This window comes from Sabethes cyaneus, chromosome 3 (genome assembly GCF_943734655.1).
Source record: "Sabethes cyaneus chromosome 3, idSabCyanKW18_F2, whole genome shotgun sequence".
Lineage (NCBI taxonomy): Eukaryota > Metazoa > Arthropoda > Insecta > Diptera > Culicidae > Sabethes > Sabethes cyaneus.
Window position 1 is genome coordinate 245061716 of NC_071355.1, and position 15633 is coordinate 245077348.

Sequence of the window (15633 nt, forward strand, 5' to 3'; positions counted from 1 at the left end):
CAGAAATTTGAATTAATAGCCTCTTTTTTACGACTGTTTTTATGTCCCTGCAATAGTGGACGTAAAACAAGTCATGTATTTACAATCTCCTTTTGCAAAAAAATGTTTTTTGGAAACAGTTCTGAGTAAGTAAGAAAAACATTTTTAACTTGATCATAAAAGAGATGTCGCATTCAAGATAGGGCATCATGTCTTTATCGAGTACTTCGATATGAGTTTTTTCATGTGGGAAAAGTTGCTGAAAGCAACATCAAGCATCCAGGTTTCAGACTTATTGCGCATCTCAGATCAGGCAAGCAATAAAATACCCTTTTCTTACAATAATGATTGTTGTTACTAGATCCTCACGGCTGCGGCAATATCCGGCTGATGCTGCTGCTGCTGAGGAAGCATCCAACATCTCACGATCGCGACCGATAGCAGTAAACACTCCGAGATCACGTCACGAAATCGCGTAGGTGACGACTTCAATCGATCGAAAACCGAGACCTGACTAAGCGGCTGAGTTGTACTGCGTTTGTCGTTTCTTTATGTTAGCTCAATAATAAATTCAGCCTAAAGTGGGGGAAGAATGATCGATCTTTACCGTGTGAGTGTTCCCAAGCGCGCATCGGCACACACGATTCACCGGCAACAAATGCGCAACGGTGCCGTCAACAAGAGGCAAGAGGCAATTCATGCTGTGTCAAAATCCGGCGCCGGTACTGCCAACAAACGGTAATGCTGGGCTACAGTTACAGTACAGGAGGAACAGGAGTGGCGTGTGTCGAAGTTTTACAGCACAGTGCACATCCTCGAGAGGTGTGCAAATATGCCATCGCAAAACGGTTCCCGCGCGACCGATTAGATCATCGTAATATTTCATACGACGAGACGAGCGCATTCGAGTGCAGAGAGACATCGTGCGCGTGAATACACGAACCCTTCGGTTCGATCCGCCGACAGGAAAGCTCGTTTGACATAAATAATATGGAAAAAAGTGCAATAATATGAATAAATAAGAACATTGAAATTAATGTTCTCTTAGGATTGGCTTGTCTGCGGCTTGCCGGGTACATTAATTAGACGCTGAATATCGGTTCCCCAACGAGGCGGAGAGAGGGTGAACTTATGTGGAACTATTAAAATAAAGATTTCAATGCATAAACCAGGTTCGATCACGACGACGACGACGACGACGAAGCCTACGACCGATAGCGGATGACAACGAAGCGCAACTCGGGACTGTCCCGTTATGACGATTTCAGCAAACGAGCCTTGCGAGCGAAGACTATTTCCTGTGAGTCACGGTACCGTGCGGGAAAATGGAACATGAAACGCCGCCGGGGAGACGTCTTCATTCGCAGCTACTACTACACACCTCTGTCACTGCCAGCCAGCCAGCTAGCGATCCTTTCTCGCATTGATTCGTGACCATCGTGTAGTTTTATTATCCCTAACAAATCCTGCCTCCGCGCCCAAATCGAGTAGGTAACAACAACAGCTAGCGACAGTTTCCGCATACGGCAATCGGTACGGAGTGGTCTGGCTGGCTAACGAGCTGTTTGGCTTCGGTACCAGTCAGTGGTGAGAGCCGTGGAGAGCTATAAGGACTGAAACTGCCAGATCGATCAACGGGTAACGAACGCCAGCAGCACCAGCAAACCACCGACAGACCATTAACCGAGTTAATTAATTACCTTCGATTACATGTCATTATTATCGCGACCTATCTGGGTTTGCACTCTGCTGGCGTGTGCTGCTTTCTGACTTGTCCCGAAGCGAAGCGAAGCGATCCGGAGGGGGCAATTTGAGGTGTGCAGGACCGTGTATGATTGGCTCTCAGCAGCCATAAATTAGAGGATCAAATCAGGTTTATTTTGTCAACATTGTTGCTGGACTATAGAAAAAATGGCGGATGTTTGTAATTATTTGTTACGCAGAAAGCGATGGACTTGAACCTTAGATTACGTTGATTATGATTATTATTATTACGTGTTTCTTCATGATCATTTCCAGCGAAAATAATTGAAAAGATGCAGTTCTACACAAAGCAAAACAGTATAAAACCTGATACTTGTTCACAAGAAACATATTCAAGTTTTTATAATTACTGGTACAAAGAGAGTAACTTGCAGTAGGCCAGCAATTTCATGCAAATCCTGCATCATGAAATATTTGTTACAATGCTGTATAAAAGAAATACAAAAAAAAATGGAAGAGAGAATTAGAAAGCAAAATTCCGATGATTTATATTTAAGGAATGAGTTTTCTGTTACAAATAGTGTTTTGAACCGGTTGCCATTGCAATCCATTTTTACTTACTTACTTAATTGACTTTTCGTCCTAAGATATAGCCTGATGAACAAAATTTCTTTAATTTGGAGGGCTTTCGCTCACCAAATCCTTAAGCACCGTGTACTCTGCAGATGCCAGATCCCGCTCCACTTGGTCTAACCATCTTACTCGCTACGCCCGCCGCTGGTCGTTTTTTCCTACCGGATTTGAAGCAAACACCATCTTTGCAGGGCAGTTGTTCTGCATTCTTGCAACATGTCTTGGTCACTTTTTGGACACTGTTTTCATCATTACAGAGGCGTGCGAGTTCATGATCTTTACTCCGCATCCATACCCCGTTTTCCTGCACGCCGCCCAAGATCGTTCTGAGCACTCGTCTTTCGAAAACTTCGAGCAGTCGCAGGTCTTTTGGACGTATTGGACTTGGAAATTGAATCAGTCTGATTAGCTTCCTGGGGAAACCGTTTTCGTCCATGATTTTCCATAGCTCATTTCGGTTGATGATAGCCTACGCCGCTTTGAGGTCAACTAACAGCTGGTACATGGGAACTCTGTAATCACGGCCTGGTGTAAATATTTGATCCGTTGTTGATCATCCTGCAACGAAACGGGCTTGATAAAAACGTAAATTTCAAGACCAACCATAAACCAACAGATCAGGTAGATGACCTCATCCTTTCACTGTTCCGGTAGCTTTTCCGAATCCCAAATTCTACAATTATCCATTGCAGATTACTCAAGTAGCAAATTGAGCTTTGTTGTACTCTTATGGCGGTCTTCACGACTCATTTTGGTCTTAAATGCCATCATAAGTATGTAATAAAACCCAAATTACTACTTGGGTAGTGACCTGCTTTTCTGGTCCCATTTCCATAAACTCGACGATTTATTGTTCTGTAGCTACGCGGTGTCCACTTCTTAACTTCACCTATCGTTGGAGCTGGCACCTCTTCTTTGTTTGTCGCACCGTCGAAATTGTTTTCGACGAATTTTACCTAATTTAAAAAATCATGTCTCATGAACCAACAAAGGTAAAGCAAACAGGTTTTTATGAAAATGTTAGTAAATTTTCTTAGCATATTCACAGATGACTTACCGATAGATCTAGAAGTAGTTCGTTTTCTGCTGCTATCCAGAAAAGAAGAAAAAAAAGGAAAAATGACTGAAGTTTTTGGAGCGTCTTAGTAGAATACGAAACCTAAAAATAAAAAATAAGAAAACTTATCCAATTTAATTCTACTATGTATATTTTATTCACGACAGATACGTATTTCGCCTACGACTTGCAGGCTTCCTCAGTGTCTGTTTTCGAACCATTTCGAAGGAAAAATGAGACAAAAGGAGAATAAACGGAAAAGAGCACAAAAACTAAACAAAGCTGAAAAACGGGATAGAAAAAGAGGAAACACGCAAGAGAGAAAAACAACATGAACAGGAAAATAAAGAATATGGTACAGAAAATGTTGAACTATGGGACAGAAAAAGAACAAAAACAAGAAAACGAAAGACTAACATTTTATCTCTTTGGTGGAAAAGACGGAAGTGGAGGACGTAATAAGACGCAAACGAAAATCGAGATAGAAAAGGAGTAAAAGAAGAAAACGGAGACCAGATAGGAAAAATTCGAAAAGGAACAGAAAATGACGAGACGGGAAAAGAAGAAAAACGAGCTGCTGAAATTTTATTACCGAAAGATACGTATTTCGCCTACGACTTGCAGGTTTCATCAGTGTCTGTTTTCGAACTGTCGTGAAGAAAATTAATAGTGGAATTTAATCGTGAAAAAAGTTTTCGTTTAATTTTAATCTTCGTATTCCACTAAGACGCTCTTAAGCTTTCAAGAAAAACGGAAAAAATAAAAAGAGAGAAAAAAGGCGGAAAATGAGAGCTGAAAAAGGAAAACTGGAGAAGAAAAGGAATAAATGGAATCAAGGGCAGAATAAAAGTGACATCCAAAACGAAAAAAACCAAATACGTGACAAAAACTGGTTAACGGATTAAAAAAAGTGGAAAAAATAAAAAAGAAAAGGAATTGAAAAAGGAAGTAAAACGAAAGAGAATGTGTGGGAAAACGAGAGAAAAAACGGGAAAAAGAAGCAAACGGAAGCGAAAAAATGCAAGTCAAAAAACGAGGAGACATGACAGAAAAAGTTGAAGAATTGAAGAGAAGAGATGAAAACGTTGCGAAAAGAAGGAAAAATCGGAACGAGAAAGAAAATAAGGATAAATTGAACTGAAAAGATGAATGAGACAAAAATATAGTAGAAAAACACGATGGAAAAGACGTAAAAAAAGCAGAAAATTCAACAGAAACAGATAAACAGGAACAATGGGATAGAAAAAAAGCTAGAGAGAGAGAAAATGAAAACGATAGACAAACGAAATAAAACAGGAAAAAAAAACAAGACAAAGAAGTTGGGGAAAAGCAGGACATAACAGGACGAATACGACAATCGGAATAGAAAAGGAACCGAAAGACGAAAAATGGACGAAAAAAATTGAAATTTGATAAAAACTGACGAGCCAGAAAAAGAGAAAAAAAAACGAGCTGAAATGGAAGGAAAAAGACGAAAAATGGAACCGAAATCAAGACTCAGGAAAAGGGCGAAAAAGGACAGGAAAAAAGTGAAAAGAAACGCAGAAAGAGGTACAGCCGGCAGAAAAAGGATAAACAGGAGAAAAGAGAAAAAATGTGGCAAAAATAGGGAAAAGAAGGAGAGATAAAACAAAACCAATTCAAGAAACGAAAAAACCGGAATGTGAGGTCGAACGGGATATCAAGGAAGAAATAAGGTACAAAAAACCGAAATATAGATAGAAAACGAATAAAAAAACAGGAAATATGGATTAAATAAAAAGATAAAGAGCAGAAAAAGATGGAAAACGGGAGTTAAATATGGAAAACCAGAGAGGAAAGGTAAAAAAGGGAGACAAAATCAGAGGGTACGTGACAGAAAAAACGGCAAAAGGGGATGTCAAAAAGAGGGAAATCCAGAAGAAAAGGAGAAGAAAAAATTTGGAACAAACCATAATGAAAAATGAAAAAAAAATGGAAAAAGAGAAATGAAAAAACGGAAAACGGAAGAAAGTATCAAAAACCGAGTGAAAAGTATAAGGAAAAACAAGACAAAATAAGAAAAAAGCAAGACAAAATAAGAAAAAATGGGACAGGAAGCGAAGAAAAACGGGAAAATGAAATAAATAACCCAACAGAACAAAAAAAAAAGAAAACGAGAGTGCAAGAGGAAAAAGGGAAGGAATGTGAGAGCAAAAACAGAGAAAACTGCATAGACAAAGAGAAATTACAGGACTGGAAAAGCGAGAAGCAGGAAAGGAGAAAAAGACGAAAACTGAATACGTAAAAGGAAGCTGAAAACAGTATTAAAAGGCAGAAAAGGCCTCACGAGGCCTCAGCAAGAGAAAAAGAATTTAGAAAAATACGACAACTGGGAACGAAGAAAAGTAAAAAAGGAAGACAAAAGACTGAAAACGGGAAAGAAAATAACAAAAAACGTTTGGAGGGCTTGAGGGAAAATAGGATTGCAAATCAAGAAAAGAATGGAACAGGAAACGAACAAAAGCGGAACAATGAAACAGAAAATACGGGACAGAAAAAAGGAAAACGAGAGTGAAACAAGAAAATACAAAGGAAAGTGAGTACAAAAGCCAATAAAACGGTTCAGAAAAGCAGAAAATACGAAACAAAAAGTGGAACTGGGACTAGTAAAGGAAAAAACGAAACACGAAAGAGGTACAATGAGTGAGAAAGTAAGACGAAAAATGTGAATATATAATTTCAAGTGAAACTCCGTGTCTAAATTCGTGTTCATGTCCGGTTAGTTAGGCCCATTTCGTTGGTATGTCAATCTTTGAACGCATGTGACGTTGAGCGCTTCCACTACGATTCCACGTCAAAGAGCATTCGAGTGCTTCCCTTGGAAGTTGATATATTGGCCGTTCCACGTCCCGAGTTTCCATGTAATACTTTTTTTTCATCATTCATTGGTTATTAGTTTTCCATGACGGCGGCTTACAAGGCCTGTACATTAACTCTCTGTCCCACTAGAGTAGCTTGAAAGTAGCTTGAATGAAGCTTGAAAGAACCCTTCTTCCCTGTCAGCATACGACTTTGGCTTCCACTAGGGTTGGTTATCCGATCTGCACCAAGGTTAGTTTTTGAGTCTGAGATGCATCATACTCACGCCAATCGGCTGTCCAGTGCTTATTAGAACCAATATATTGCCATCCCGAACCAATCGTTGCTGTTTGCGTTATCCAGTTCCTCAGCAATATTAAGAGACCTTGCTTTTTGTTGGGTGACTGCTTCTATTAGGTGTTGCAGTTTGCCCTATGCATCTGGAAAGCGGAAACTGGTTTCACTTTTACTGATTGTGTTTTTTTGCAAGACACCGACGGTACGATTTATTCAACTATCAACCGACCACCAAGTAGATTTGCCGAGTCGCAAGTGCAGCACACCTCCCCCATTGTAGGAAAATAGTGTAATTAGGCCATTACAAATATTGAAAAAAGTTTTTGTCTCTCCGGTTGGGCCACTGAAGGAGTAGGCGGGTGAAAACAAACAAAGAGAATTTTTTAATCGAGCAAAAAAATAAGGATTTTAGGCATTTTTGGTGAAAACCAAATCTATTCTTGTTTTTAATATATACGGTATTATTTTCCATGCAAAAATCTACGAAAAAGAGACAAAAACGAAAGAAATTTTTTTTGGCCGATTTTCGGAAATTCCACTGTTAGAATTTCCATTTCTATTTCGTGTAATAGGCCATAGAGCCCACAGACAATTGATTTTATAAAAAATTTAACTCAAATCCTTCAAATTATTTTTTTTGCCCCCGATTTTTCAAGCCAATTTCCAAGGGGGGAAGAAGAAGAAGAAAAATGTTTCAATAATGTTATAGTGGAAAGCTTGTTATAGTTTTTTAACTTCGTATAAATTCGAATATGCCACTTCTCGAATTGATATTTATCACGTTTTACGTCTTCAACTTATTTTTATTGCATTCATATTCTCATAACAAACAGATTTAAAAATGAATCTGCATAAAATTTCATTGTCGAAAAGCTGCTTCTAATTTCGCTGTGCTAATGAAGTTTGATTGCATGACAGTGCATTTTATTTAAACTTCCGACATTAAATTTGGCTTCTACTTATTTCAAAAACTTCCGATTCTGGACTGGCAAATGGCTCGCCTGTATTCAGGCGTCCCTCATCTCGTCCCGGTGCTGGATAGTTCGCGTGTTGTTTGCGGAACTACAAACGTCAAAATAACCGTCTATTCAGGTTCGAAACTGACTTCCTCTGAATGACGATGTAAATGTACACGAACCGGCTCATTTCCTTTGTAAAATAACTGGGAAGTAAATTCGTTACTGGTATGTATTGTAATTTCCGAGCTTAAAAGTGATTCGAACCTAATTTGTTTCGTGCTAATTCCGGCAGCAACTGCTGCCTGCCTGTTTGCCTACTGCTGGGATTCCTGTGACAGGGGTTGATTTATGAAAACTCCACTACTGGCGTGGGGAACCATTGGCCATCTCCGCGTTGTAGCAGCAACAGCAGCAGAAGCACGATTTCCAAGTAGGTACGCGAAAGTAAAAGTTTAGTCAACTAGAATAAACGGACATGACGGTTGTCATAACTTTGCACGCCCGGGTTGAACCCACCCGGTCGTTTGCATGCTGTGCTGTGCGCCAGCCAAGGCGAAGGTGAAAGAGAAACTCCACCAACTCTGATGTGCCTTCTTGTCCTGCGCTACGGGCAGCAGCGGTACCTTTTTTTTATTTTCGGTTGTTAGCTCAGCCAAATCAGACAGGCAGTGTCATACAACACTCCCGACAAGTTCGTGCATCGGCAATAACAGTAACAATGATAGTTTTATAATCATATGCATTTGCACTGCAGTCGCCGCCGCCGCCACTCGGCTTGAGCTCACCTGGCAGACACTTAGAGCTGCTTGCAGAATAACAGAGACGTCGTTGTTGTGCTGGGAAGCGCAGTTCAGCCTTATCGTTTACTTCACTGTCTTGTGCTGCGAAAACTCAATTAATTCAGCTGCCTTCGTGTCGTATTTAATCCCAGCGGGGGGTGCCTTTTGACATGATTGCACTGCCAAGCTGTGCCGTACCAACTTCCCGGTCGGTTGCGCCAACAGATGGTGGGAATTACTCGGCAAAAAGATTTTGATAAAAAAAATCACATATTGAACCAAAAACATTTGGCCTAACTCTTTGTTTCGCGGAGGAAACTTGAAGAAAGTAACGGTTTTCCACAATATACTCAATCGAACAGCTGAGTCGATCAATTTTAATTGGTGTGATGAGCCACCTGCTGGGAACGAGGAAGCCCCTGCTGCTTGTGTGTGCCCTTCGCTGCTTGTGCCCACGTGATTTGGGGCAGAAAAGTGCTTCCCATCGTGCGGATCGATTGCTTGCTTACGATCACGCTTCCGTCGTTGTTGGTTGGCACGATGTCAGGATTTTACCGATAAATAAAACCCAAGAAGGGCGCCACACGCCCAGTCGGTGGGGGCGATAATGATACGACTCATTATCGCCTCAACTGGGTGTTGTTGTTTTGTCCCTTTCTCAATAGAAGTATTCCATCAACTTGTTTCGGAACTTGTTGGTGTTTTGACTCTTCCGGAAATCGAAATACATTACGGAAAAGAGTCGTGAATCAGGTTAGACCGCGCACACGATAGCGATCGTCATGAAACAAACGAAAAAACATTTCAATCGAATCCAATTGACAGTGAAAGCTTGCGCTCATTAGTGCCTCGAGCACCGAGCAAGCATGAGCACATGAGCAAAAAGAGAGCAATTTTTTGCTCCTGCCCTCCCGCGCTACCGCCAAGTGCTGATGTCGACAGGCGGACACCAAATCTGATAAATCGCTCCATTGTGTATCCACCCCGGCCATTCAGCCACCCAATGGAAAGTTTTAAAAAGGCGGAAGAATCTGAGTGCCCCGACCAGGCTCCTTCCTTTCCAGCAAGATCACCAAGTCGCGATCTTTGTTTTGCTGCTGTTGCAGTTTTTTTTCTTTCTTAATTTACTGGCAGTTTCATAAGTTGGATTTTCCGATGGAAAATATCGCGCTCAAATCGAGCTTCTGGTTTAAATACTCTAGCCGTCTGCTGTACGGACACACACAGAGAGGCAAACTGAAAAGCTGTCATAATTCTCTGTCATTCGAAGGCCCCCATTTGGAGGAAGCAAGCAGGCAAGCAACAAAAAAGAACAGACAATCGGCAGCCAATGCCAAAGGTGGCAAAACGTTGCCACAGAGACAAACAGAAATGGCTTCACCTTATTTTTCGTCCGTTTGGTCCATTTCTGTGTACACCTCTTCGATTGTCTAGAAATGCAATCGATACCGGTCGGAACCGAGTGTCGTCCGAGCGTTTGCCACAGTGCCATACCATTCCACTACTGGTTGGTCGTATATTTTCTCTATTTCCACTTGATTGGATTCAAGCCGCTCGGTACACTTTTGGTAAACAATTGTGAGTGAAAAATGAATGAAAAACAAAACGACAAACGAAGCCTTCAAGTGGAAAACCTTCAAACTTGATTTACCGACCTGTCGGTAATTCCTTGCAAGGCAACCGATGATGGCTGCCATCATTTTAATAGTGTTGAAAAATAGGCCTCCTCGAAGGAAGGTGGCCAACCGAAAGCAATTGCAATAAAACGTTCGAAATTTGATTACGCTTCCTCCACCTGATGTAGAAGATTCCATTTTTACTGTCCTGTTTTTTATTACCTTATCGATATTAAGTATACCATGACTTGCCCCAATTACAATGTAAAAGGTTGTAAATTTACCGGGAAAGAGAAAACTCACATCATTAGACGTACAACCGGCCAATCACAATGTAGAGCACATTAAAACAGTGGAAAACAAAGTAGATCACAATCACAGCTCAGGTGAAAAGAACGACGAAAGCAATTTGTGTCAATTAATGCCGTTGTGTGGTGGGTTGACTCGTCGTAACAATGAGTGTGCAGTGCCTTGTCAAACGAGATTTTTTTTAAAAGTTCCTATCAGACAGCAAAAATGTAGCCCTTATAATGGTAACGAAAGTTTCTTTTAAGCTATTTGTTTGACTAATAAGTCCTTTTGTCGTATTGTTTAAGAAGATTTTGTAATTGAAGAAAATTAAAATTTCTTCTTTCTATAATTTTTATGTTTTTTCATTCAATAATATACCTAATAGCGGATCTTTTATAAAACTATGTATTGACCTACTAGCCCCACTAAATCGAGAGCATCGATCATATTTTCTAAGCTAGTAATTAAATAGTACACATTTTTATACTGCCAATTAAAATAAAATAACACAGAAAAAATCAGACGCCCTGTTTAAAATGCAGGTTAAAGCTTTAGTCATATCAGAAAAAAAATTTTGCTTCCGAAAATCCCCACATGCCAAAATTGATTAGTTCTCGTGTTATGAGCAAATTTGTATTTCATTTGTATAGGAGCCCCCCCCCCCTTCCTAAAATGAGGAGGGTTTATAATTCATCATAGAAAAAATTCTTGCCTCCAACAACTCGCATTTGCCAAATTTTGTTCCATTTGATTGATCAGTTCTCGAGTTATGAGGAAATTTGCATTTCATTTGTATAGGAGCCCCCCTCATAAAGTGGGGAGAGGTCCTAATTCATCATAGAAAAAATTCTTGCCTCCAAAAGCTCCCACATGTCAAATTTGGTTCCATTTGATTGATTAGTTCTCGTGTTATGAGGAAATTTGCATTTCATTTGTATAGGAGCCCCCCTCATAAAGTGGGGAGGGGTCCTAATTCATCATAGAAAAAATTCTTGCCTCCAACAACTCGCATTTGCCAAATTTAGTTCCATTTGATTGATTAGTTCTCGAGTTATGAGAAAATTTGCATTTCATTTGTATAGGACCCCCCCCCCCCCCCCGTTCCTAAAGAGAGGAGGGGTCCTAATTCATCATAGAAAAAATTCTTGCCTCCAAAAGCTCCCACATGTCAAATTTGGTTCCATTTGATTGATTAGTTCTCGTGTTATGAGGAAATTTGCATTTCATTTGTATAGGAGCCCCCCTCATAAAGTGGGGAGGGGTCCTAATTCATCATAGAAAAAATTCTTGCCTCCAACAACTCGCATTTGCCAAATTTAGTTCCATTTGATTGATTAGTTCTCGAGTTATGAGAAAATTTGCATTTCATTTGTATAGGACCCCCCCCCCCCCCCCGTTCCTAAAGAGAGGAGGGGTCCTAATTCATCATAGAAAAAATTCTTGCCTCCAAAAGCTCCCACATGTCAAATTTGGTTCCAGTTGCTTGATTCGTTCTGGAGTTATGAGGAAATTTCTATTTCATTTGTATGGAAGCCCCCCCTATTAAAGGAGAGAGGGGTCACAATTCCCCTTCTAAAGAGGGGAGGGGTTTCAATTCACCATAGAAAAAATTCCTTTCTCCAAAAACACCCACATGTCGAATTTTGTTCCATTTGCTTGATTAGTTCTCGAGTTTTGCAGAAAGAATTTTTGTTTCATTTGTATGGGAGCCCCCCCTCTCCCCACTTAGTGGGAGAGGGGTCTCTAACCATCTTCCTCTGCCCCAAAAACCCCTACATGCAAATTTTCACGCCGATCGGTACAGTAGTTTTCGATTCTGTAAGGAACATAAGACAGACAGACAGACAAAAATCCACTTTTATAGGTATAGACTAGCTGACCCGACAAACTTCGTATTGCCACAAATTAACCTGTGTTGTACATAAATCATGAATCTCGGATGATCTTTGTCACAATCTCGAGTTTTGCAAGCCCCCCAGTGGGCGGCGCTTCCGACGGCGGGTCACCAGCAACACTCGCGACCGTCTCGTCCTGAATGATCTAGTGTTACTATAGATAGTTTTTGTGGTCTTGTATTGACTAATGTTTTATGGAAGAGTCTCGAATTTCTCGAGTTCGATTAGTTTTTGAGTTTCGTAAAAATTTCTGTTTTATTTGTATGAGAGTCCTTATCGCCCTACCACAGGGGTGAGAGGTCTCTAACTATCGTAAAATAAATTCAAGACTCCAAAATCTCCCACATGCCAAATTTGGTTCCATTTGCTTGATTAGTTCTCAAATTATAAGGAAATTTGAATTTCATTTGTATGGGAGCTCCCCTCTAAAAAGGGGAAGGGGTCGTAATTCACCATAGAAAAAATTTCTGCCATCTAAAACTCCCACATGCCAAATTTGGTTCCATTTGATTGATTAGTTCTCGAGATAAGAGGAAATTTGCATTTCATTTGTATGGAAGCACCCTTCTCGAGTTATGAAGAAATTTGTATTTCGTTTGTATAGGAGCCCCCCCTCTTAAAGTGGGGAGGGGTCCTTATTTACCATAGAAAATATTCTTGCCCTCGAAAACTTTCACATGCCAAATTTTGTTCCATTTGCTTGATTAGTTCTTCAGTTATGAGGAAATTTGTATTTCATGTGTATAGGATCCCCCCCTCTTAAAACGGGGAGGGGTTCCAATTCATCATAGAAAAAAATTTTGTCTCCAAAAACACCCACATGCCAAATTTGGTTCCATTTGCTTAATTACTTCTCGAGTTATGAGGAAAATTGTGTTTCTTTGGTACAGGAGCTCCCCCTCTTAAAGTGGGGAGGGGTCCTAATTTACTATAGAAAATATTCTTGTCCTCGAAAACCTTCACATGCCAAATTTGGTTCCATTTGCTTGATTAGTTGTCGAGTAATGAGGAAATTTGTATGCAAGCCCCCCCCCCCCCCCCTTTTAAAGAGGAGCGGAGTTATAAATCCCCTTATAAAGAGGGGAGGGGTCTCAATTTACCATAAAATAAATTCTTGTCACCGAAAACACCCACATGCCAAATTTTGTTCTATTTGCTTGATTAGTTGTCGAGTTATGCAGAAATTTGTGTTTCATTTGTATGGGAGCCCCCCCTCTTAGTGGGGGGAGGGGTTTCTAACCATCACTAAAACCTTTCCTGGCCCCAAAAAACCTCTACATGCATATTTTCATGCCGATTGGTTCAGTAGTTTTCGATTCTATAAGGAACATACGGACAGACAGACAGACAGACAGACAGACAGAAATCCTTCTTTATAGGTATAGATTAGATCGTATAGAACGCAGATGTAGCCCTTGAGGGATCCCAGAAGTGATTTATGTTATTGCAAAAAGTACAGGTTGAAGTACCTTTACGACGTTCAGGCTTATATTGATTTGATATCTGTGCTTAGGAAGTATGCCAGAAAAAGTGATAGAGTCTTCTTGTTCCAATAAAATTTCATAGGACCGCTTTAAACGTAGACCATTTTGATGTCTGTGTTAGGAAAGTGCATCAGAAAAAGCGACAAGTCTCCTCATTCCAACGTGATTTCTTAAGTCCGCAATAAATTCAATTGAATTCAATACTTCAATATGATGTCCTGAAAGTGATAAAAAGTTATAAAAGAAGTGAGCGACTAACCCTATTATTTGCCCGATTGATCCACATACTGCAGGAATTTATTCAAAACTGATGTCTCATATTTAAAACGGGCTGACGGAATATTCATCCATGTGCATCAATTTTTAAAGTGAGGAAGAATTAGCGACAGTCCGATCCGAAAGTAGGTTTTTGGCATTTAATTTGTAGTTTCACAATTAGTTCCAGGCAATTGTTCGCATACTTTGAGTGTCAAAAGGATTTATTAATGTGCAGAGGACATTAGCTAATTGATATTTTAACTTGCTGTTCGTATGTTAGTTGAAAGGCAATTATATTTCAAATCAACCTGTCACAATAAATGGTGCTATATTTAAACTATTTGCAAAGAAATTGACGAATTTGAACGAGTGGAAAATTTGTTTATGTTTTCTGTTCAACTATAAGTTGTGCGTCTAATAACATTTTTTTTTATGTTTTGAGTAAGATCCTTAAACCAACTCACACCTACAAGTCACACAAAAATTTTCAAAATGCGACATCGTCTTCAATCACCAGAAGTTCATAAATATAAAATTAGATCATTTTTATGGCTTTTTTCATCAAAAAGCAAGTGTGAGAAATATTGCATCCAATGCTTTCTCCATTGATGAAAGCGTACGACAAATAACCGCTGGTCCTGTGTTCATGTATACATTCTGCTACCTTCACACTGGCAAGCGCGCAAGTAGCGTCGGCCTGCTCAGCCCACTCACGAACCAAACTAATGCAAACAGCTCGCAAGCACGTGCGGCATACCAGGTTGTATGGATACAGATTTTGCTTACAGATTTCGCTTACACATGCAGACCCTCGCGAGCGATGCGACTGCTTGATTGCAAGGATGAGCGAGAAGCCCTGGCTGAGTGTGGCTGAAAGCCGCACTCACATAAACTCGTCGCAGTGTTTGGGAGAATAAGAAAGGGAGTCTAAAAGAATATGAGGCCATACAAATGCGAGCTTCGCAACACTGTTCACAAATGTAAGTTTGAGTGAAGACAAATTATTATCTATACATTTAATTAATAGTACAGAGCCCAAGTGAAAGCCTTGCGGAACCACAAATTAGCACGGGAAGTGAATAAAAAACGATCACGCGTATGAGTATTCCAGAGCGACGCAAAACAAACACAACGCAATAAAACATGGCATTTATCAAAACGAGTTCTCAAATTCTTTCACATTGTAGGTTTACTAAATGATATTCGGTTTCTTAAGGATAGCTTTGAGTAGACAAGAATAGTCATTAACGTATCACGCTATTTTGGGCATTAATTTGGCAACCTTAAATGGAAATGTCCAAAATAGAACACGTGTGAGGTTGTCCATAATACATAAATCACCCCATACTAGTAAAAAGCTCAGATGGAATACTTGAGGTTGGTGGGTATACATGGGAATGATTACGAGAGAACGTTAATTCAAATTTTGGACTTAAAAAAAGAGGACGTTAATTGAAATTTTGGTCGTAAAAAAAGGGACGTTAGTTCAAATTTTGCACGTCAAACGACGTTAATTTTGATTTCGGACGTAAAAAAGTGTACGTAAAACAAAATCATGTAAAATGAATTTTACATCATACAAGTTTCTAGTGTACATCAAGCGGCAGTAGTTTAGTGAGTAAAACACTTTCGGGTACCAACCGAAAGAGCGTGGTGTGAGCTCCACCTGCCATTGTACAACCCAATGATGGGATTGTGGTCTATATCGAAATTTTCCAGTTCATCCAATTAATCATTCTTCACATCAGATATTTCTGCCCTTTCCAAGAAGAGGAATTTAATAGCGATCACCGTTAAAAATTGTTGCAGTTCTTCTATACATAGTATAGCTAGCTTAGTATTCACGATTTTTCTGTCTTTT

The 15633-nt window shown here is 39.9% G+C and overlaps 1 protein-coding gene across 1 annotated transcript in view; it reads left to right on the forward strand.

Annotated features, from left to right (window-relative positions):
* LOC128743759 (klarsicht protein) overlaps window positions 1-15633 on the forward strand; it is a 505034-nt gene that overhangs the window by 351692 nt on the left and 137709 nt on the right. The gene's annotated exons all lie outside the window — the stretch shown is intronic.